Below are 24,726 nucleotides of genomic sequence, written 5' to 3'. Positions count from 1 at the left end.
AAGAAACATTGGTTTCTACATCCAACGCTTTCTACAAAACTGCAAATTCCGGGTCTGAATCGGCGTCAGCGAGTCCAGGATTCTACACCGATGAAAACAGAGTACCCCAGGGATCTGTCCTCATCAGTATGAACTCAATATTTGCCACCCTTCCCAAAGTGGTACTTATCATTGTCTACGCCGATGACATAGTAGTTGTTGTGACGGGAAGTATCCATCCGTAAGTGGGCAGTCGCAGTCGGTTTTCGGCACTCCACCACTAAAAGATTTTACACCCACCTATGTTCTATCGGACCACCGATCACCCGATTCATATAACCGACTCTCTGATTGTCTAGAAGAATGAGCCGACCATCCTCGGAATCAGTCTTGACCGTAAAATCTCCTTTGCAACCCCACTTCCGGAGGGTGAAAGCAGAATACGCCAACCGTAAACTACTGGTGCATACAATAGTCGCAAGGCACCCGAAGTGCAACAGGAACCACACTTCGGATAAGCGAATCTCTGATTCACAGCCGAATCTACTACGATACACCAGCGGAAAGCGCCTACGTTGAGGCCGGCGTATTTCCGTTCCTCTAGAGAATTGCCTCGTAATCCTTCGGCGTGAACTGGACGTTGTCGAGCTTACATATGGAAGCGACAAGTCCTCAACGTTGCAAACAGCCCGGGAAGTGTATGCGAATTTCACAGGGGCCGCCCTACCCCCAATCATCGGCTACACCGGATAAGGCCCCGTCCGTAGAACGTTCAAACCCCCCACACCGATACATCTCTGTCAAAAACCCTCCGGGAGCAGCCCCCGACTCGGGCAACTTATAATCAGCTTTTACAGCGACGCTTCCCCAGCCATACACGCACCTACACCGACGGATCGAGGAAGGATGGAGAAGTGGGAGTCGGAGTCAGCAACGGCTCTTCTCTCCGGCTTCCGCCTGACGAAATATCATCAAGATCGAATCACTGAAACTTGAGTTGCTGCTATTCATAGCTTGCCACTTCTGGCACACTTTACGGAGGCGAACAACGTTCGACACGCAGGACGGTTGACCCGCTGCATTAACCATTATGCAAAATTATCTTGGAACCATATTTTTCGAATATTACCAATTAAAATGACATTTTAAATCTTTAAGATAAAGGCAATGTAGGGTCAATGTGATTTAAACGTTGTCGGAGTCTCGAAGCAATCTGCAATAATCAAAAGGATGGAAATGATTGCCTACAGATAATAACCAGCAATACCTGAAGACTTGCGCCTGCAATCATTTGTTCACTGAGTAAGCCTTTTTATTTAATGAACGATACCGCTACAGCTGCTTGGTAGTAGGCTGAACTCAGTTAAACGTTACTGAGCTAACTGATATTCAGCATACAGTTTAATTCGAATTAAGCTGTTGAATAGTAGACCACTAATTAAATTAATAGCTGTTTGATCACCACTCATTTTGCTAAGCGAATAATTTTCGAAAAATTATTTACCATAGTAGGTTAATTATCTTCTGGAGTGTTCGTTCAACTCTGATATGTCTCATACTGTAATACCCGATCACACCAAATTGGAAATTGGAATACTGAATGTTTTCTGGATTTCAACTCAAAGGTAGTAACCGATTCCGAATTCGTGGAAAAAATGGAATATATCTTACGGTCAACATCACAAAATTTCGAAACCATCAACTTCGAAGGTTGGTCATCAAATGGTGAATACTTCCCAGTGTTTACTAGCTCTTATCTCATGATTTCCTGTGCGTTCTATTGATGACATTTAATCTGTATCCCGGCATCGACTGGGTACTACCGTCTTCTGCAGTAGAAGCGAAATGAGAAATTGCTAGCGGGGATGTGCGCTATAACCCTACCGTAGACAGAACTGAATACGTGAGGTGGCAAAGAAACCCCGCGTGGCTGTCCGAGGAGACAGGAGGTTGTGTCAAACCCAACAAGCCGCCCGGAAAACACCACGTTACGGAGAATTAGGAGGACAAGGCGGATCGGAATAACCGATCAAAGCCCACGTAACGAAAAAAGGACTACGATTGGAAACTTGGCACATCGAACTGTAAGTCTTTTAGCTTCCCTGGGTTCGAACGAATCCTACACAATGAGCTGAAAACTCGCAACTTCAAAGACGTAGCATTGTACGAACTTTGCTTGGCAGGACACGATGTGTGGAAAAGCGGGCATCGCGCGGTTACATTCTACTAGAGCGACGGCACAACAAACAAATTGGGAATCAGCTTTGTAGTGCTGGGCAAGATGCACCAACACGTAATCAAGTACCAGACAATCAGAGAAAGGAGGTGTGTGGATCAAAGGCCTTTTCTACAACTACAGCATCGTTAACGTGCACTGCCCGCGGCAGAAAGTGAAACTCCTCATCAGCGACATGAACCTCACCCCTGAGATCACCTGATTTACAAATTTATAACCAAATCGACCATGTTCTAATGAACGGAAAAATTTTCTCCAGCATCACAAATGTGCGCATCTTCCACAGTGCGAATATAGATTCGAAATCGCCTACAGGAAGATAGACGATGGAGCATTTGTATAGAGTTATGAAAATTCTACGAGTAGGTAAATCACTCAAGCAAAGGCTATGTGCCACAGCCTGACATATGAAGAGATACTAATGGAGACCTTCTCACGACCGAGAGCTGATCGATAAGTGTATTATGACGAACATCGAAATAGCAGTAGACGACGAGAGTATCGCAAGAATCAGTCTGGGGACGTGCGCAGCCGACAACAGATTCCCAACGCAAGATCTACCGAAGATTCATGAGGTGGTCGGCGGGTTGAGGAGTGATAAAGCCGCTGGCAATGATCAACTGCCATGTGAGCTGCTAAAACACGGAAGAGAGGCGTTGTGTAGAGTACTCCACTAGGTGGTTTTAAAGATCTGGGAGAAACAGATTTTACTGGAAGATTGAATGGAGGAAGTAGTATGTCCCATCTTTAAAAAGGGTGTTAAGCGGGATTGCTGCGAATAGTTATCGAGCAATCACATCGCTGAGTCACAGTTAGCAAGCCAGATCGTCGAGAAAACTAGCATATACGGATTTCCGGACCAGCGAAAATAGATCGAGTGATATGTGATGAGTATTAGAAATACTTTAGAGTCCTTTTGAAGCTCGGAAAGGGCTACGGTAAGGTGTGATAATAAGAGCTAAGATTGACACGGTTTACCGCAAGTCTGCTCAGCTTTTTAGCTTCGCCGGTTACGTCAATATTGTGCCATACAATCTTGAGACGATGGTGGGAACGTATATCCGACTGACGGTTGAAGCGATAACGATGATATCGAGTTGGTCGATACCCACACAATTAGGGCAGATTGTTGGCGAGTTACAGCGGGTAGCCTAGAACAATGTTTCAATAGCCTACCACTCGTCGGCATGTTTTAACCCGCCTAGTCGCCATTTCGTTTACTGGGTGAGCTCGTGTACATATTTGGGCTCACTAATGACCGCCAATAATGACACCAACAGAGAAATTTAGAAAAGTATTCTAGTGGGTGATCGTTGTTACTTTGGGATTCGAAAAACTCTTCGATCGACGAAGGTACGACACCGAATGAAGTTAATCTTCTACAAATCGCTCATTGGACCGGTTATCTTCTACATTCAAGAAACCTGGAGCATGCTGGCGGGAGATCAACGCGTTCTTAGTGATTTTGAATGCAACGTGTTGAGAACGATTAGTTTCTAGAGCCATTTTACCGAGTTATTCACCATTCTGAAAACATGCAGCCACCCAAATTTCGCTGAGCGAACAATGGGTGGTTCTCCAAGCTACTGCTCGCATTTCTAATAGCGAAGAATTATTGTGTGTCCTTTAGAATACCGCTATTCACATGTTAACGCACTTATACTCATCTGATATTTTTTATTTCCATTTGAAAATCTCCCATACTCTTTTCCCGTTTTTTCACAACAGTTCAGTTTCGATGTTCACCGCACTCGCACGAAAAAAAAAAGTTTTCCAATTCATTGCAAGCGCATCAGTTAATTTAGGTATCAAAAACATGAAATATAAACACCATAATACTGGTTTACGTCCCGCACAATGTTTCAAGCACGATTTCATTTCCTCAAGCTAGTTTGGATGAGCACATTAACACCACCTAGTTAAATATGCACATTCGAAAAGCAAATAACTAGTGAAAGAACAATTTACATTTTCCGACTCGCCCCTTTTCTGCTTGTAATCCTAGTGGGAAGAGATGCATTCACAAATCAAAGGTCAAGCTCTCCAAACTTTTCACTTGTGTTCATTGAATCAATAATGGTTGATTTTTTGCCATTTATGCTATATTACAATATCACTAACTTCAAACTTCAATATCACTAACTTCAAATTCAGTCATGCCCACGATAAACTAGATTTTCAGTCTGCGGATTAAAGCGTCGCAGGAATGATGAACAACTTTTCACGCCCTACTCGCCAGTCAGGCCGACAGATTGCTTCCGTACGCATCAGCGACAAAGAAAGAACTGCGAAGTGAAAATTCTGTGAATCAGTGAAATCCACTCGTTCCATGTTCAGATATGAACCAACTTTGTTATTCACTCACCAATACGTATATGTACACCATAGAAAGTTTGAATCCAATGTTTTCAAGAAAATCACAAAGTTTACATCGATTAAATTATTGGTAAACTAATATTTTTCAACACTTGCATATTTGTGATTACCAACTACACTTGCTAAGCGAATGTCCGTTTCACTTTCACGACAAATGTCAAATGAGCGTTTTCACTCACCAACATCTACTTTTCTAGGTCACATCATTTTTATCAGTGTTCGGGAGAATTTCGGAAAATGTTAGAGGGGAAATTCTCGGAAAATATTTCAGAGAGGATATGTTTTCCCCCTTCGGTTTATAGCGTACAGTGGCTCGGCTCACATTGGCTAATAATAACATGCTACTTTAAAGAACTTAAAGTTCGCTTATCAGGCACTCTTTTCTTCACTTATTCATTGGTAAACCTTTAAAACATAAAACTTATTGATTTCTTCCGTGTCAGTATCCTATGTACGCCAGTTGAGAGTCGAACCCCCATCGACTGCTTAGCAGGCATGTTCTGTCACATAGGCCAGGAAAACTTCTTGGATCGATAGTATAAAAAATCTGCATCTTTATCAAACACAAAGCTTTCCCATCAATTATACACATAATTGTTCATCGAGATACCAATTACACTAGACATAAACACCATAGTGTTGGTTTAAGATGTCACGCACGGAGTTTCACAAACAATTGCGTTTTCCATCAGCTTGGTTGGATAAGAAAACTGACTAAATAAGCAAAGTGAACATAACAAGGACTAAAGAACGGAAAATTTCCATTTCTGAACACACCCCCTTCTGTATGTGCTCTCAGTGGAAAAACACAATTAAACTGGATAAAGGACACATTTTCCGAGCATTCTCGAAAGTTCGTTTTTTCACCGTTTCCATGATACTATAATATAGTTGTTCGTAGCCTGAAACACTATGGTATTCCCGATATACTAGATTTTTGACCACCACCATATTTTACATGATTAATCATTAATTTTTCACACCCTGAACAAGTCTTGCGACAGGTTGCTTCCGTACTCACCGATGACAAAGAAACGACTGTGAGGTGAAAATTTTGTGAATCGGTGATATTCGCTCAACATTCCACGTTCGGAAATGAACCATCTTCGGTTTTCACTCACCAACACATTTACACCGTAGGAAGTTTCATTCCATTTTTTTCGCGGCACCATTTGTTGTCTTTCACTTGTAAATACATGAGTTTCATAATGACTATTGAGCATTTTCAGTTATTTCGCGTAAGATTGTTGATGAATATCCACTGTATCAGTTTATTAACTTAGATTATATTCTATGCTTGAAGCTGTTTTCTTCCTTAACTAACGTCCGTTTCACTGTGATGCCACGTGCAAAATGAACGTTTACAACCATTGAACTCGGCTTTTCTAGAAAACATCCCTTCTTATCAACGCTCAGAAAATGGAAAAGAGGAAAATCTTTCAAAGGGGATAATGGAGGGATCCTTCGGGTTCGCCGCACAGTGGTTCGCTGCAGATTTGTTGGAAATAACATGTTCGTCTGATTACTAGCCTGGGCAGGGGCGGATCCAGAAAAAAAATTCGGGAGGGGTCCGAAATTTAGATTTTAAAATGAACATTGTACAATTAGTAAAAATTTGGTTTGGAATGATTTTGAGTTTGAAACTAACATAAACTTGAAACTACTTTTAATTTTCTCAACATATAAAAATATTTTGGAGGGGGTCCGGGTTAATATTGACGTAACCAACTTGCTAACCTACAATGTAAAGTTCGTTTCGAAATTTTTGTCAAGAGCAGTGTAATACTATGTTCACACTACAGAGTTAAAACACGTTAAAATAATTAGCAACAAGAAAAATGTCATCAAGATAGCGTTAAAACACGTTTTAACTCGTAGTGTGAACGTAGCACAAGAAGTTGAGCTTTGATCAACTGATGACAAATCATTTTTGTTAATGAAATGGCGGAATTGGTATTTTTCAAGAGAAATTCCGCCGTTTTATAAGTAGAAAGCCCCCTTAATTGAAAATTTTTCCCATACACTCAACGTAGGAGTTAGGCATTTTTAACATAGAATGTGTCTGCAAAGTTTGAAATAAATCGGTCAAGTAGTTTTTTAATAACAGTGAACACCGCAAAACGTTCCACAAAAAGCATCGCTTGAAGATATTTTTGCATGAAAAAATTACAGGATATTATTGAAATGATGTAGTTTAATGTACTAAAGTTTCGATCAATTCGCTTCACCCAACTTTCTAAAAAAAATTGAAAAAAACTGATTTTTTTTACGCTTTAACTTAAGATCCATGGGTTATGAAAAACAATATTCTAGGAATATCTACACAAACGGGTAAGATAATATTTGACAACTCGGTGAACATGCCACGTGTGGCTATTCTGGTAAGTGCAAATGTTAACTTTACACCTATAAACGAAAATATAAAAAGAGACATAGTGCCAATCCAGGGAGGACTGATATTATAGTAGCTTCTGCTTACTTCCCAGGGGAATCAGATGAAACCCCTCAATAGGAAGTGCCTGAGTTTGTTGACTACAGTAGGAAAAGAAATAAACAGTTCATTATTGGTGTCGATGCACACGCCCATCATACAATACGGGGTAGTGATAACACCGAAAGGTGTAAGTGTCTTGTAGAGTATATATTATCCAAGAATATTGATAAATGTAATATAGGCAACAAATCTACTTATATAAATGCGATACGTGAGGAAGTGCTGTATCTAACAATGTCAAGTACAAAACTCTCTGAGAACATCATAAACTGGCATGTGTCTGATGAAACTTCTCTATCAGACCACGAATATAAAGCAGGAGGAACCCTAATAGAAGTCTACAGAAATCCCAAAAACACAAATTGGGATGCATTCTGATTTCAACCAGTGAGCGCAAAAGCATGTTTTAAGCGGAAACCCAAACCGAAGAAGAATTAGAGATCTCGTCAAATATTGTAGCATCTAAACTTATGGATGCTTATAATAGAAACTAAAACGCATACATTTATTAAGGACGGAAAAAACCCTAGAAAAGCTCTGAAGTTTCTAAGAAATTGTTCAAAGGCTAAACGGACTGGTCAGAGGGATAAGTATAAAAAGTCGCTTTCGACATATGACGTAGAAATTAGGAAGTAAGCGTTATTGGCTGATGTGCGAGCGGGTTGAACTAACTCCCGTCATGGCAAGACTACAAAAAAAAACTCTCAAAAGATCATGCAAACGGGTTAGGTAGTGTGAAAATGGATGAGTCACCAGTGATTCCCAAGAAACACTTAGTATCATGGGAGAAACATATTCTTGGTACGTTTCCCAATAATATTATACAAACACAGAATCAAATTTGAAGCAGAACCTGACTTTCATGACGCTGGTACCGAAGCTCACGAAATAGTCAGTGCTATATTAACAGACGCAAAGGCGGAATTGGCGATCGAGTGCTTTCAACCATTCAAACCGCCGGGATGGTTGAACTGCGGTCAATAATGCTACAAAAAAGCAAACAGCACATCATGAAACCTTAAAGGCACTCTAATACTAAACTATCTACCTACAAGCTGGAGACAAACAAACCAAAATCGGGGAAGCGCGACCCATCACTTCCAAAATCTTTTTGGCCAATCAGCTTAGTGTCCATATTACTGAAAATATTGGAGAAAATGATTTACTTATACATTAAAGCTGAGTACTTGAAATACTCTCCAAGGTAGGAAGGAGCTTTCGACAACGCATCCACAGTTCAATACGTTTGATATTTACACAATAAATTGGACCTACTCAATGCTTACAAACCGTGAAATAACTAGCACGCTTGGAAACACGTCACTGATTATGAAACTGTATACATCATATTATCACTATAAGTGAAAATAAGAAAGATAATTTAATTCTCTAAAACTTTGTCCAAAACTGCTACTCAATCCGCCCTTGTTAAAAGAAGTTATAAACCTTTTAGTGAAGTGATGTCTGAGTCAGTTTTGCATGGGGCCTAGCAGTGTATGGTTGTGTATCAGTACTTGATTACCACGAACTAAACATTTTTTTTGAAATAGTGGATAGGTTTAGCTCAATAGCATGTTCAGTAGAATTATAGCAAATAATACGAGCAATGTTTTGGTTAGAAAATTTTAGTTCCACCTGTTACCGCATAGAGGGCGCTAACACTAACTTTTCAACGGGTAGAGATAGAAATTAGGTGTCTTCCACAAAGTTGTGAGCATGAAATTTGCAGTAATCCTTCCGAATATTCACAGGTGGAGCAGCTAAAATTTTCTAACCAAAGCATAGTTCGTATCATGTGCTACAATTCTTCTGAACATACTATTCAGCTAAATCTAACTATTATTTCACAAAAATGTATAGTTCGTGGAATGCGCGTACTGATACACAACTAAGCGTTGTTAGCCTTATGCAAAACTGATTCAGACCTCATTTTGTTAAAAGTTTAATAACTTCTTTCAACAATGCCGGATTTACTAGTAGTCTTCGACAAAGTTGTAGACAATTAAATTATCTTTTTTATATTTACTTGCAGTGCTAATATGATGAATACAGGGCCACCTAGCGACGAAAATGCGAGCAAGTGGGTTTTCTCCATGTAAATTGTCGAAAAATCCCATACAAACTTCAGGCACGTTGGTCCGGTAGCTAGACTTGTCCGATTTGCTTCAAATTTAGAGCAAGTACTCCTGGAGGGACTAGGAATATTCTCAGGGGTGGAATATTCTCAGGGGTGGGCCGATTGAGTTTTCAAAAAATCATTATTTTTCTGGGCAGTCTATTGTGGAGTGATAACCGATGCCATGTGAAGTGCTCCATCTCAAGCATTTGATGAAATGTTGCATTTCCTTCCGCAACATCAGCTGATACAACTTAGGCGGAAAAAGCGCGTTTAAAATACGTCGCCATAAACAATTATTATCTTAAAACTTAACAGGACATATTGCGGTTCTGAATGATTTTCCTGTAGATTACCTCGTCATTGCAAATGAAGACTAGATGCATGCAATGCTAAACTTTGAAATTACTTACAAAAGATGGTTCAATAATAAATTATTTGGCAGTACAGTAGGATTCCGTTTTTGGCAACAATTTTATTTTTTTCAGTTGCCAAAACCGGAATCGTGCCAAAAATGAAACGTCTTTTTAAACTTTAGATTTTCAATTCACGATTTCAAAAATGATTCAAGGATTTTTAATCATATGTTAAATGGAATGAGATGAAAGAAAAAATAAGCAAATTCAATTTTATTCATGTTTTTATCAAATTCAGACGTCGTACGGTGGGGCACGTGCTACTTTCGACGCTCAAAACCTCTAGCGCCTTGGGTATATATCCTGGAGGATTAGTGTCTTTAGAAAAGTATCTTAGATGGAAATGATAATTATTTTGACAACTTTGGTTTTGATCTAGATAAGTAGGAACTGATCTAGATCAGTTCTATCTGTTGACAGAGGTGTTCTATCAAAAAACTTTCTTCGGCAAAGTTGTTTGTTTGATATTTTTAACACATGTACTGAAGACATTTATACTTTATAAATTATATAACTGGCGCTACATGACGTTAAAAAATACTTGAGAAAATTAATTTAACTATTTTTTTATGAAAAATATATCTAGAAATAAATGTTTTATTCCTAAATCTTCAAAAATATACAATAATAAAAAAAAGCTTCAAAGTGTGATAAATATTATCATGACATTCGCTCCTGGGATTGTTATCTTTTCTTTCGTGGAGACAAATGAACAATTTTGTTAAAAAACACAGCTCATTTAAAAAATACATAAATTTTGTTCTCTATAACTAACCAATCGTCGATATTCCAGTCGGAATTGATAGATTGAAAATCAAATTGCAATGTTTGAAGATAGTTAGGTTTAAAGAAAACCTGTATAAATCACTTGCAACTATCCAAACAAATGGGATTGAAACATCAGTGCTACTGTGAAAATGTGCTCCAATAAAATTTCCAAAAATCTCTAGAACAATGCATTTGCGAGAAATTAACACATCAAAAGATAATATAAGCAACCCTATTTTTCAAGAGCCACCCTACCTTAAATCTTTAAAAAAAATCATAACAGATTAACCGTTATAGATAGCCTTGTTTGCTTCAATTAATTTGTGTTATTATATTGTAGGGTATTTCGCAGGTAAAATTCACACATCTAAACAATCGATACTTTGAACACCTCAACCACTAGGACCACCCTAATTCCATTCATTTGAAAAAAACGCCAAAAAAGTACCAAATGTTCCAAAGCTAAACCAAACTATTTGGGGGCCATCAGTTTTGTATTCTCAAATACGGCTTTGGGACGCACCATGGTCAGATTTCAATATGTACTGAAAATTTGGTGCCAAGTTTTGTATTTACGTCGTAATAATCCAAAGAGAAAGAGGCTCGCAATGTTATTAAGGTTCTATTGAAAATTTTCTCCAGAACTAATTTTATTATGCAGTGTATCGCATTCCTCTGTACTTGACTCTTAAAGTGCTCTGGGTCTTACTATAAAAATTGATTCCTTCAGACACTAGTTACACTGTTACCAGTTATATTATACATAAATAATACATTTCTATACTTATTGTGATCATTAAACCCAACACGTATAGTGTACAATATAGTTAACCCTTAAATGCATCACTGTTTCAAAACAACATTGCGAAAAACATCTCAAAAATTATCACAGTAATAAATTGAAACTATGAGACAATTTTAACAAAATTTAAAAAAAATGATTTGCCCCTTTGAGGGTTAATATGACTTCCATGATTGGAAATAAAGTAAAATGTGATGTCAATTGATATAAAAAAATATCTATTGCGCAGTTTTAAGAGACTTATTATGTACAACAAGAATGTTGCCAAAAACGGAACCCATTTGTTGCCAAAATCGGAGTGTGCCAAAATGGGAGCATGCCAAAAACGGAACGTTCCAAAACGGAATCTTACTGTACCTGGTATTACAGGATCAGAAATAAACGCTACTCCCCATCCCTAGTAGCAATTTTAGTTTTTTTTATTTTGATTATAGAGGTTTTAACCTTAGGGTCATTTGCCGGGTTCGAAAAATCTCTTTACAAAAATCTCTAACCCTATGTGCGGGGTTGGGATTCGAACCCAGGTGAGCTGCGTACAACGAGGCAATCGATTTACCAACTACGCTATACCCGTCCCCCTTCCTTCAGTTTTATTTTCAATGCGGTTCCATCTAGAATCCGGGACAGTTGCCCCTACTGATCCCACTTCATCGGACTAGCATCTAAAGTACTACTGTCCGTTATCCTTGACAGTTTCTAGTCAAAATTATAATCAGTAGGGGAGACCGGGGCTAGTTGGCGGTGTTTTCAGTTTTCAATTTTTACCGCTTTGATGTAGATAGATCTTACAAAATAGAACACGCGGCATGAAAGAGCAGACTGTTGGCAACATCTCTGATTTTTTTAAAAGTGTTTGAAGCATTGTCTCCATTTTTATAGACAAAATTATGTGACACGGAAAACCTGCCAACTTACCCCGGGGTAAGTTGGCGGTATGTGATGATACGCCAAAACTAAGCAATCAAATGGAGATGCAATTACTTCAAGAGTCCTTTTGGAACGTGCTGAATGTCTTTCCGAGAAAACTATATATTAACCGACATTTGCTAAACTGTATATTAACCGACATATTAATTAATAATAATAATAGCCTATTATATTTCAGTTTCAATACCCCGGAATTTTGATTTTGACGAGTACTCTCTATTCAAAAACAAATTTTCGAAATTCTTCATGCAATTGACCGGAAAAAATGTCTCCTACATTGGCGAGATACACAAGAAAATTTTTTTCTTACTTTGGAATGAATTCGAGAAATAAATTTTTTTGATGACTTTACACTGTAAATAATACCGTCAACTTGCCCCGCGTGCAGCACCGCGAACTTACCCCAACCGCATATTTTATTAAAAACTATTTAAAAATAATTTTTATTTGTGGATAGATGTAATATCTATACGGATACTGAAAGCTCTTTTCACGCGCTATTGAAAAATATAATCAAAATCGGGAAATAGATTAAAAATCACCCTAAATAACGCAAAGTATTTAAAATTTAGAAAATTTATTTAGTATATGCTCGAAAACACAATATCACCCACAACTTCCACCAAACAAATCGTTTTGCAACAAAAACACATAGGATAACGGGTTTCGCATAACTTGAGGTTCACAGGAATAGGCAGCGTTACACACCAAAAAATAATGAAATTTAAACGACATGTAAATCAATACGAATGTAAACATACAACGATTAAATCAAAAATTTTAATGAAAATTTGGATGAAAATTACGTTCAAATCAATTGAAGCATCAAGCAGCATACAATTTTACACTTTCATTAGGGTAATATTACATGTCATTCATTTTACAGCAGTATTCGAGTAAAAATACATTGAAGTGCATTGGTTTTCCGTTTAAAGAAACTGTAATTTTCAATCCACGTGTAAAATTATGATAAGATTCGTTGAAGAAAGCACGACAAGTCGTGTGTATTTGTGGTGGAACTTAAATTTTTTATTCATGCTCCAAATATGTGCATGAAAATAAATTTAAAATTGCAAAATATATTTTCTGTGTAAATGTCTAATAGAAACAGAGAAAAAGGGATTCCGCCAACTTTCCCCAACCGCCAACTAGCCCCGGGCTCCCCTAGCATTGTTTAGCATATGAAATGTCAACTAGTTAAACCTTCACATTTTCAGCAATACAATTTGCACTGTGAATTTAATCTCAAAAATAACGAAATTTCATCAAGATCAAACCACTAAAACTTGAGTTACTGCTATTCATAGCTTGCATAATTGACGGAGGCGGACAACGCGACTCGCTGCACCGACCATTAAACAAGATTATCTTGGAATCATATTTTTCAAACAATACCAATCAAAATGAAATTTTGAATCTTTAAGATAATGAAAGGTTAGGCAATGTAGCGTTAATGCAATGTTGTCTCAGAGTCTCGGAGCAATTAGCAATAAACAATATGATGGAAACGATTGCCTACACATGATAAACAGCAATACCTGGAGAACCTTTTTATTTACTGAACGTTACCGCCACGGCTGCTTGGTAGTAAATTGAACTCAGTTAAACGATACTAAACAAACTTTTATTCAGCATACAGTTAAGTTCAAAGCAAGCTGTTGAATAGTAGACCACTAACTAAATAGCTGTTTGATCACAACTCATTTTGCTAAGTGAACAATGTTCGAAAAATTATTTACCATAGTGGGTTAATTATCTTCTGGAGCGTTCGTCCAACTCTGATACGTCTCATACTGTAATACCCGATCAAACCATCCGGAAATTGGAATACTGAATGTTTTCTGGATTTCAACTCAAAGGTAGTAACCGATTCCGAATTCGTTTGAGTCGGATTCGATTGCTGCTTTTGAGCAGGAATCTATTTATAAGTCATTCAGAATTTCGAATAGATTTCTGGATCCTTTGACCAGGCAGTGGTCGCTAATTTATCCCTTGAATTGTTTCAGATTTGTTAGGATCAACACGCATTTCTAATAGCGAAAAAGTATTGTGTGTCCTTTGGAATACCGCTATTCACATGTTAACGCACTTATACTCATCTGATATTTTTGAATTTCTATTGGAAAATCTCCCACTCTCTTTTCTTGTTTTTTCACAACAGTTCAGTTTCGATGTTCACCGCACTAGCGCGAAAAAATAAAGATTTCCAATTCATTGCAAGCGCATCAGTTAATTTAGGTATCAAGAACATGAAATATAAACACCATAATACTGGTTTACGTCCCGCACAATGTTTCAAGCACGATTTCATTTCCTCAAGCTAGTCTGGATGAGCACATTAACACCACCTAGTTAAATATGCACATTAGAAAAGCAAATAACTAGTGAAAGAACAATTTACATTTTCCGACTCGCCCCTTTTCTGCTTGTAATCCTAGTGGGAAGAGATGCATTCACAAATCAAAGGTCAAGCTCTCCAAACTTTTCACTTGTGTTCATTGAATCAATAATGGTTGATTTTTTGCCATTTATACTATATTACAATATCACTAACTTCAAACTTCAATATCACTAACTTCAAATTTAGTCATGCCCACGATAAACTAGATTTTCAGTCTGCGGATTAAAGCGTCGCAGGAATGATGAACAACTTTTCACGCCCTACTCGCCAGTCAGGCCGACAGATTGCTTCCGTACGCATCAGCGACAAAGAAAGAACTGCGAAGTGAAAATTCTGTGAATCAGTGAAATCCACTCGTTCCATGTTCAGAGATGAACCAGCTTCGTTATTCACTCACCAATACGTATACACCATAGAAAGTTTGAATCCAATGTTTTCAAGAAAATCACAAAGTTTACATCGATTAAATTATTGGTAAACTAATATTTTTCAACACTTGCATATTTGTGATTACCAAGTACACTTGCTAAGCTAATGTCCGTTTCACTTTCATGACAAATGTCAAATGAGCGTTTTCACTCACCAACATCTACTTTTCTAGGTCACATCCTTTTTATCAGTGTTCGGGAGAATTTCGGAAAATGGTAGAGGGGAAATTCTCGGAAAATATTTCAGAGAGGATATGTTTTCCCCCTTCGGTTTATAGCGTACAGTGGCTCGGCTCACATTGGCTAATAATAACATGCTATTTTAAAGAACTTTAAGTTCGCTTATCAGGCACTCTTTCCTTCACTTATTCATTGGTAAACCTTTAAAACATAAAACTTATTGATTTCTTCCGTGTCAGTATCCTATGTACGCCAGTTGAGAGTCGAACCCCCATCGACTGCTTAGCAAGCATGTTCTGTCACATAGGCCAGGAAAACTTCTTGGATCGATAGTATAAAAAATCTGCATCTTTATCAAACACAAAGCTTTCCCATCAATTATACACATAATTGTTCATCGAGATACCAATTACACTAGACATAAACACCATAGTGTTGGTTTAAGATGTCACGCACGGAGTTTCACAAACAATTGCGTTTTCCATCAGCTTGGTTGGATAAGAAAACTGACTAAATAAGCAAAGTGAACATAACAAGGACTAAAGAACGGAAAATTTCCATTTCTGAACACACCCCCTTCTGTATGTGCTCTCAGTGGAAAAACACAATTAAACTGGATAAAGGACACATTTTCCGAGCATTCTCGAAAGTTCGTTTTTTCACCGTTTCCATGATACTATAATATAGTTGTTCGTAGCCTGAAACACTATTGTATTCCCGATATACTAGATTTTTGACCACCACCATATTTTACATGATTAATCATTAATTTTTCACACCCTGAACAAGTCTTGCGACAGGTTGCTTCCGTACTCACCGATGACAAAGAAACGACTGTGAGGTGAAAATTTTGTGAATCGGTGATATTCGCTCAACATTCCACGTTCGGAAATGAACCATCTTCAGTTTTCACTCACCAACACATTTACACCGTAGGAAGTTTCATTCCATTTTTTTCGCGGCACCATTTGTTGTCTTTCACTTGTAAATACATGAGTTTCATAATGACTATTGAGCATTTTCAGTTATTTCGCGTAAGATTGTTGATGAATATCCACTGTATCAGTTTATTGACTTAGATTATATTCTATGCTTGAGCTGTTTTCTTCCTTAACTAACGTCCGTTTCACTGTGATGCCACGTGCAAAATGAACGTTTACAACCATTGAACTCGGTTTTTCTAGACAACATCCCTTCTTATCAACGCTCGAAAAATGGAAAAGAGGGGAATTCTCGGAAAATCTTTCAAAGGGGATAATGGAGGGATCCTTCGGGTTCGCCGCACAGTGGTTCGCTGCAGATTTGTTGGAAATAACACGTTCGTCTGATTACTAGCCTGGGCAGGGGCGGATCCAGAAAAAAAATTCGGGAGGGGTCCGAAATTTAGATTTTAAAATGAACATTGTACAATTAGTAAAAATTTGGTTTGGAATGATTTTGAGTTTGAAACTAACATAAACTTGAAACTACTTTTAATTTTCTCAACATATAAAAATATTTTGGAGGGGTCCGGACCCCAGAACCCTCCCTCTGGATCCGCCACTGAGCCTGGGTTAATATTGGCGTAACCAACTTGCTAACCTACAATGTAAAGTTCGTTTCGAAATTTTTGTCAAGAGCAGTGTAATACTATGTTCACACTACAGAGTTAAACACGTTAAAATAATTAGCAACAAGAAAAATGTCATCAAGATAGCGTTAAAATACGTTTTAACTCGTAGTGTGAACGTAGCACAAGAAGTTGAGCTTTGATCAACTGATGACAAATCATTTTTGTTAATGAAATGGCGGAATTGGTATTTTTCAAGAGAAATTCCGACATTTTATAAGTAGAAAGCCCACTTAATTGACAAATTTTCCCATACACTCAACGTAGGGGTTAGGCATTTTTAACATAGAATGTGTCTGCAAAGTTTGAAATAAATCGGTCAAGTAGTTTTTGAATGACAGTGAACACCGCAAATCGTGTTTTTCCAAACACGTTCCACAAAAAGCATCGCTTGAAGATATTTTTGCATGAAAAAATTACAGGATATTATTGAAATGATGTAGTTTAATGTACTAAAGTTTCGATCAATTCGCTTCACCCAACTTTCTAAAAAAAAATTGAAAAAAACTGATTTTTTTTACGCTGACTCTCACCCCCCCCCACGAGATAAGTCTTTTGAACCAATTACAAGAATTTCGTTACTCATATTGCCAGTTATCATTGAAATTCACAAATAGTATCCCAATACTCGAACATTCCTCTGGAAATTCTGGTTCTCGGGACCAGATGAATTCGTCCGGTACATATTACAGCGTCTAAAAGTTGATGAGTTCCTGTATCCAAAACATGCAACATCGTCCAAATCGGGTGGGCGTAACGTAGTTGGTAAATCGATTGCCTTGTACGCAGCGCACCTGGGTTCGAGTCCCGGCCCCGCACATAGGGTTAGAAATTTTTCATAAGAGATTTTTCTAACCCGAAGAGGCGAATGACCTTAAGGATTAATCGAAATAAAAAAAAGTGTCCAAATCGGTTAAAAATGCCACACGAGGAACATGCCATTTAAGCCAATATATTCTGATTCCTGATTCAAGTCCGCGTTTCCCACATCGTAAATTTGTCCCAAAAGCTACGCTTGGTGATGTTTTAAGAAGTCACTAGATAGGTACCAATGTCCCACTTGGGCAGGAACACTGGAATTTCATGGATTGCAATTTCAAAAATTCAGGATGGTCTGAAACGATTTATTATTAAATGGCCGTTTTGAATAAACTCTTGCGGAACTTAATTGTATAAGAAGGCTTGTAGAATCATATTGGGTATTTCTAATTCAAATAAATTGACATAATATTTACCGAGCATCTAAGGAATGAAAATGTCGTGGGACTCAAATGATGAGTTACGAAACTAAAATAAATATCCAGGCGAATCTGCATCATGCGAAAGGAGCAACTGGAAACCTTAGTCGCAAAAAAGGACGTAGCTTTAACTTAAGATCCATGGGTTATGAAAAACAATATTCTAGGAATATCTACATAAACGGGTAAGATAATATTTGACAACTCGGTGAACATGCCACGTGTGGCTATTCTGGTAAGTGCAAATGTTAACTTTACACCTATAAACGAAAATATAAAAAGAGACATAGTGCCGATCCAGGGAGGACTGATATTATAGTAGCTTCTGCTTACTTCCCAGGGGAATCAGATGAAACCCCTCAATAGGAAGTAACTGAGTTTTTTTTTTTTCAATTTGTTTATTTGATAAGGCACGTATGCGTTAGCTTAAAGGTGCCATTTTTTCATTGTTTTACATTTTGAATTTCTTAAAACTAGGGGGTTACACATTTCAATATTATTTTGTTTTATATGATGAAACTAAAAAAAAAAATTACAGCTAACTTATACATATAAAAGAGGGTATAATATAATATTCGTAAAATTTTGGGGGACGGGTCATTTTGTGTGTTCTTTTTATAGTAATTCACTTTATGATTTTTAGAAGGGAGATTGTAGGAGAAATTAATTATTAACTAAGCGGAACATTTTACAAGCTTATTAACTAGAAATAACTAGAGAGAGAGTGGTTCAAGATTAGGGGGAATTAATTAGGGCTATTTTAAAGTAGTGGTACTGTTGTGCATTTCTTAACGAGATTAACTATTGATCAACTAAAACTAGAAGATAGGGGGGCACATAAAGTAACTGAGTTTGTTGACTACAGTAGGAAAAGAAATAAACAGTTCATTATTGGTGTCGATGCACACGCCCATCATACAATACGGGGTAGTGATAACACCGAAAGGTGTAAGTGTCTTGTAGAGTATATATTATCCAAGAATATTGATAAATGTAATATAGGCAACAAATCTACTTATATAAATGCGATACGTGAGGAAGTGCTGTATCTAACAATGTCAAGTACAAAACTCTCTGAGAACATCATAAACTGGCATGTGTCTGATGAAACTTCTCTATCAGACCACGAATATAAAGCAGGAGGAACCCTAATAGAAGTCTACAGAAATCCCAAAAACACAAATTGGGATGCATTCTGATTTCAACCAGTGAGCGCAAAAGCATGTTTTAAGCGGAACCCCAAACCGAAGAAGAATTAGAGATCTCGTCAAATATTGTAGCATCTAAACTTATGGATGCTTATAATAGAAACTAAAACGCATACATTTATTAAGGACGGAAAAAACCCTAGAAAAGCTCTGAAGTTTCTAAGAAATTGTTCAAAGGCTAAACGGACTGGTCAGAGGGATAAGTATAAAAAGTCGCTTTCGACATATGACGTAGAAATTAGGAAGTAAGCGTTATTGGCTGATGTGCGAGCGGGTTGAACTAACTCCCGTCATGGCAAGACTACAAAAAAAAACTCTCAAAAGATCATGCAAACGGGTTAGGTAGTGTGAAAATGGATGAGTCACCAGTGATTCCCAAGAAACACTTAGTATCATGGGAGAAACATATTCTTGGTACGTTTCCCAATAATAATATACAAACACAGAATCAAATTTGAAGCAGAACCTGACTTCCATGACGCTGGTACCGAAGCTCACGAAATAGTCAGTGCTATATTAACAGACGCAAAGGTGGAATTGGCGATCGACTGCTTTCAACCATTCAAACTGCCGGGATGATTGAACTGCAGTCAATAATGCTACAAAAAAGCAAACAGCACATCATTCTATGGAACCTTTAAGGCAAGTCTCATACTAAACTATCTACCTACAAGCTGGAGACAAACAAACTAAAATGAGAGAAGCGCGATCCATCACTTCCAAAATCTTTTTGGCCAATCAGCTTAGCGTCCATATTACTGAAAATATTGGAGAAAATGATTTACTTATACATTAAAGCAGAGTACTTGAAATACTCTCCAAGGTAGGAAGGAGCTTTCGACAACGCATCTCACAGTTCAATGCGGAATTCTATGAGAAAACATGGGTTTGATATTTACAAAATAAAACCGTGAAATAACTAGCACGCTTGAAAACACGTCACTGACTATGAAAACAAATTGGGTATGTCCTCAAGATGAAGTTCTATCACCCTTATTGTGGTAATTAATTGTAGACGAGCTACTGAAATCATTATACTGAAATGGTCGGTGTTAAGTCAGACCGGACTAAGTCGCAAAACATAAAAAAATGAGATAATGATGTCACTTGATAAGAATTTTTCTTCAACTACATTCGACTTTTGCCAGATTTGGAATATGTAACAATAATCAAGAATTATGACAAAAATTAATTTTCAATTATAATGGTAAGGATGGTACGATTCAAACTTTAAACTCGTTTTTCTCGAAATCAATATTTTGTCACTTAGTCCGGTCTGACTTAAAACCGACCAAATGAGATACGAAGTGATTGAATTTGCAGATGATATTGTAATCCTGGTGGGGGGGGGGGGGGAGAATTGGACTATGAAATCTGTAATGGAATGCAATCTGCACTGAACTTAGCTTCGAAGTGGTGTAAAAAGGGGGACCAAAAGATAAATCCGCCCACAACAATCATAATCCCATTTACTCGAAAAATTAAATATTTCATATCAACACTTTTGCTCAACAGAACATAATTACAATGTCCTCTGAGGTAAAGTATCTGGGATTGATACTAGATAAAAAACTAAACTGAAATGCACACATTGAGCAGGTTGTAAGCAAGGCAACTAGTGCTCCTCGTCTGTGCAGTGGAGCTATTGCTAAAATTTGGGTCTCAGACCAAGTATGCTACACTGGTGACTGGTTATACTCTACAATAGTAAAACCAAGAATAACATGCCTCGCCCGTTTGGGAGCCTAAAACAAAAGAGCCATCAACTCAAAAAAGCTAGATTCATAGGCTACCTTGTGGAGTGATAACCGGTGCCATGTGAACTGCTCTTTCTCAAGCATTTGATGATATGTTGCATTTCCTCAGCTGATACAATTTAGGCGCTAAAAGGTACATTAAAGATACGTCGCCATAAACAATTATTATCTGAAAAATTATCAGGACATCTAACGGTTCTGAATGATTTTCCTGTAAATTACCTCGTCATTGCAAATGAAGACTAGATGCATGCAATGCTAAACTTTGAAATTACTTACAAAAGATGGTTCAAGAATAAATTATTTGGCAGTACCTGGTATGACAGGATCAGGATTAAACGCTATTCCGATCCCTAGTAGCAATTTTGGCTTTTTATTTTGATTATAGAGGTTTTAACCTTAGGGTCATTCGCCTCTTCGGGTTAAAAAATCTCTTGAGAAAAATCTCTAACCCTATGTGTGGGGTTGGGATTCGAACCCAGGTGAGCTGCGTACAACGAAGCAATCGATTAACCAACTGTGCTATACCCGTCACCCTTCCTTCAGTTTTATTTTCAATGCGGGCCCATCTAGAATCCGAGACAGTTACCCCTACTGATCCCCATTCATTAGGCCAGCGTCTAAAGCATTACTGTCCGTTATCTGTGACAGTTTCTGGTCAAAATTATAATCAGTTGTATTGTTTAGCATATAAAATGTCAACTAGTTAAACCTTCACATTTTCAGCAAAACAATTTGTATTCTGGATTTAATCTCAAAAATAACGAAATTTCATTAAGGCTCAAGTTACCTCAAGGCTTGGTAGTGTGCGTAGGAAAATTTATGTTAAGCTTTGAAACCGGATTATCCATTTAAATCTTTTAAAAACTCTAAAAGAAGAATATCAGTCGATTTCTAGATCACCACGATTCAAATCATGCAAAATACATGCTGGAAAAACCATCGGCTTAGCTGGATGGTGCTTTTGAAAAAGTGGCTGTGGTTTTTTCATTGCGCAGTTGTGTTGCGTACCCCAGTACGGTGTGGTAGTGTGACAAAAAATCACAGCCACTTTTTCAAAAGCACCATTTAGCGAAACCGATAGTTTTTCCAGCAGCTATTTTGTATGATTTGAATCGTTGTGATCTAATAAATCGGCTGATATTCTTCTTTTAGAGTTTTGAAAAGGTTTAAATGGATAATCCGGTGGCAAAGCTGAACACAATTTTTCCTACCCATACTACCCAGCGTTCAAATCTAACACATGCTCAAAAAAGGTAACTTGAACCTTAAGATCAAACCACTAAAACTTGAGTTACTGCTATTCATAGCTTACCACCTCTTGCATACTTGACGGAGGCGGACAACGCGACTCGCTACACCGACCATTAAACAAGATTATCTTGGAATCATAGTTTTTGAACAGTACCAATCATAATGAAATTTTAAATCTTTTAGATAATGTAGGGTTAAAGTGATTTTAACGTTGTCGGAGTCTCGCAGCAATCAGCAATAATCAATAGGAAGGAAACGATTGCCTACACATGATAACCAGGAATACCTGGAGACTTGCGCGGGCAATCATTTGCTCACTGAGTAAGCCTTTTTATTTACTGAACGATACCTCCACAGCTGCTTGGTAGTAGTTAAACGATATTGAGCAAACTTATATTCAGCATACGGTTTAGTTCAAAGTAAGCTGTTGAATAGTGGACTACTAACTAAATAGCTGTTTAAACACCAATCATTTAGTTAAGCGAACAATGTTCGAAAAACTGGTTTCAGCTCAAAGGTAGTCCTCCATTCTGAATTAGTTTGAGTCGGATTAAATTGTTGCATTTCTGCAGGAATCTATTTATAAGTCATTCAGAATTTCGAATAGATTTCCGGATCCTTTGACCAGGCAATGGTCGCTAATTTATCCCTTGAATTGTTTCAGATTTGTTAGTATCAACGCGCATTTCTAATAGCAAAAAAATATTGTGTGTCCTATTCACATGTTAGCGCACTTATACTGATCTGATATTTTTTATTTCCATTTGAAAATCTCCCACACTCTTTTCTTGTTTTTTCACAACAGTCCAGTTTCGATGTTCACCGCACTCGCACGAAAAAAAAGTTTTCCAATTCATTGCAAGCGCATGAGTTAATTTAGGTATCAAGAACATGAAATATAAACACCATAATACTGGTTTACGTCCCGCACAATGTTTCAAGCACGATTTCATTTCCTCAAGCTAGTCTGGATGAGCACATTAACACCACCTAGTGAAATATGCACATTCGAAAACTAAATAACTAGTGAAAGAACAATTTACATTTTCCGACTCGCCCCTTTTCTGCTTGTAATCCTAGTGGGAAGAGATGCATTCACAAATCAAAGGTCAAGCTCTCCAAACTTTTCACTTGTGTTCATTGAAGCAATAATGGTTGATTTTTTGCCATTTGTGCTATATTACAATATTACTAACTTAAAATTTAGTCAACTATAGCATGCCTGCGATAAACAAGATTTTCAGTCTGCGGATTAAAGCGTCACAGGAATGATGGACAATTTTTCACGCCCTACTCGCCAGTCAGGCCGACAGATTTCTTCCGTACGCATCAGCGACAAAGAAAGAACTGTGAAGTGAAAATTCCGCGAATCGGTGAAATCCACTCGTGCCATGTTCAGAGATGAACCAGCTTTGTTATTCACTCACCAATACGTATACACTATAGAAAGATTGAATCCAATTATTTCAAGAAAATCACAAAGTTTACATCGATTAAATTATTGGTAAACTAATATTTTTCAACACTTGCATATTTGTGATTACCAAGTACACTTACTAAGCTAATGTCCGTTTCACTTTCACGACAAATGTCAAATGAGCGTTTTCACTCACCAACATCTACTTTTCTAGGTCACATCCTTTTTATCAGTGTTCGGGAGAATTTCGGAATATGTTGGAGGGGAAATTCTCGGAAAATATTTCAGAGAGGATATGTTTTCCCCCTTCGGTTTATAGCGTACAGTGGCTCGGCTCACATTGGTTAATAATAACATGCTACTTCAAAGAACTTTAAGTTCGCTTATCAGGCACTCTTTTTTCACTTGTTCGTTGGTAAACCTTTAAATCATAAAGCTTATTGATTTCTTCCGTGTCAGTATCCTATGTACGCCAGTTGAGAGTCGAACTCCCATCGCCTGCTTAGCAAGCATGTTCTGTCACATAGGCCAGGAAAACTTCTCGGATCGATAGTATAAAAAATCTGCATTCTTTATCAAACCTAAAGCTTTCCCATCAATTATACACATAATTGTTCGAGCGAGATACCAATTACACTAGACATAAACACCATAGTGTTGGTTTAAGATGTCACGCACGGAGCTTCACAAACAATTACGTTTTCCATCAGCTTGGCTGGATAAGAAAACTGACTAGATAAACAAAGTGAACATAACAAGAACTAAAGAACGGAAAATTTCCATTTCTGAACACACCCCCTTCTGTATGTGCTCTCAGTGGAAAAACACAATTAAACTGGATAAAGGACACATTTTCCGAGCATTCTCGAAAGTTCGCTTTTCACCGTTTCCATGATACTATAATATAGTTGTTCGTAACCTGAAACACTATTGTATTCCCGATATACTAGATTTTCGACCACCACCATATTTAACATGGTTAATCATTAATTTTTCACACCCTGCACAAGTCTTGCGACAGGTTGCTTCCGTACTCACCGATGACAAAGAAACGACTGTGAGGTGAAAATTTTGTGAATCGGTGACATTCCACGTTCAGAAATGAACCATCTTCGGTTTT

At 37.6% G+C, this 24,726-nt stretch overlaps 1 protein-coding gene across 5 annotated transcripts in view; it reads right to left on the bottom strand.

The window, feature by feature from the left end:
- LOC131686061 (1-phosphatidylinositol 4,5-bisphosphate phosphodiesterase epsilon-1-like) overlaps positions 1–24,726 on the bottom strand; it is an 84,397-nt gene that overhangs the window by 42,266 nt on the left and 17,405 nt on the right. The window contains exon 1 of one of the 5 annotated variants that reach the window (XM_058970190.1): positions 14,913–15,185. The exons of 3 other annotated variants lie outside the window; for them this stretch is intronic. The gene's annotated coding sequence lies outside the window, so the exon portion shown is untranslated. Of the gene's footprint in view, positions 1–4,580; positions 4,731–14,912; positions 15,186–24,726 lie in introns of those variants that run through there. One more of the 5 variants, XM_058970189.1, reaches the window with a different exon arrangement.

This window comes from Topomyia yanbarensis, chromosome 2 (genome assembly GCF_030247195.1).
Source record: "Topomyia yanbarensis strain Yona2022 chromosome 2, ASM3024719v1, whole genome shotgun sequence".
NCBI classification, from domain to species: domain Eukaryota; kingdom Metazoa; phylum Arthropoda; class Insecta; order Diptera; family Culicidae; genus Topomyia; species Topomyia yanbarensis.
Note: the sequence above shows the minus strand (reverse complement) of the source record. Positions and strands in the feature narration are given on the sequence as shown.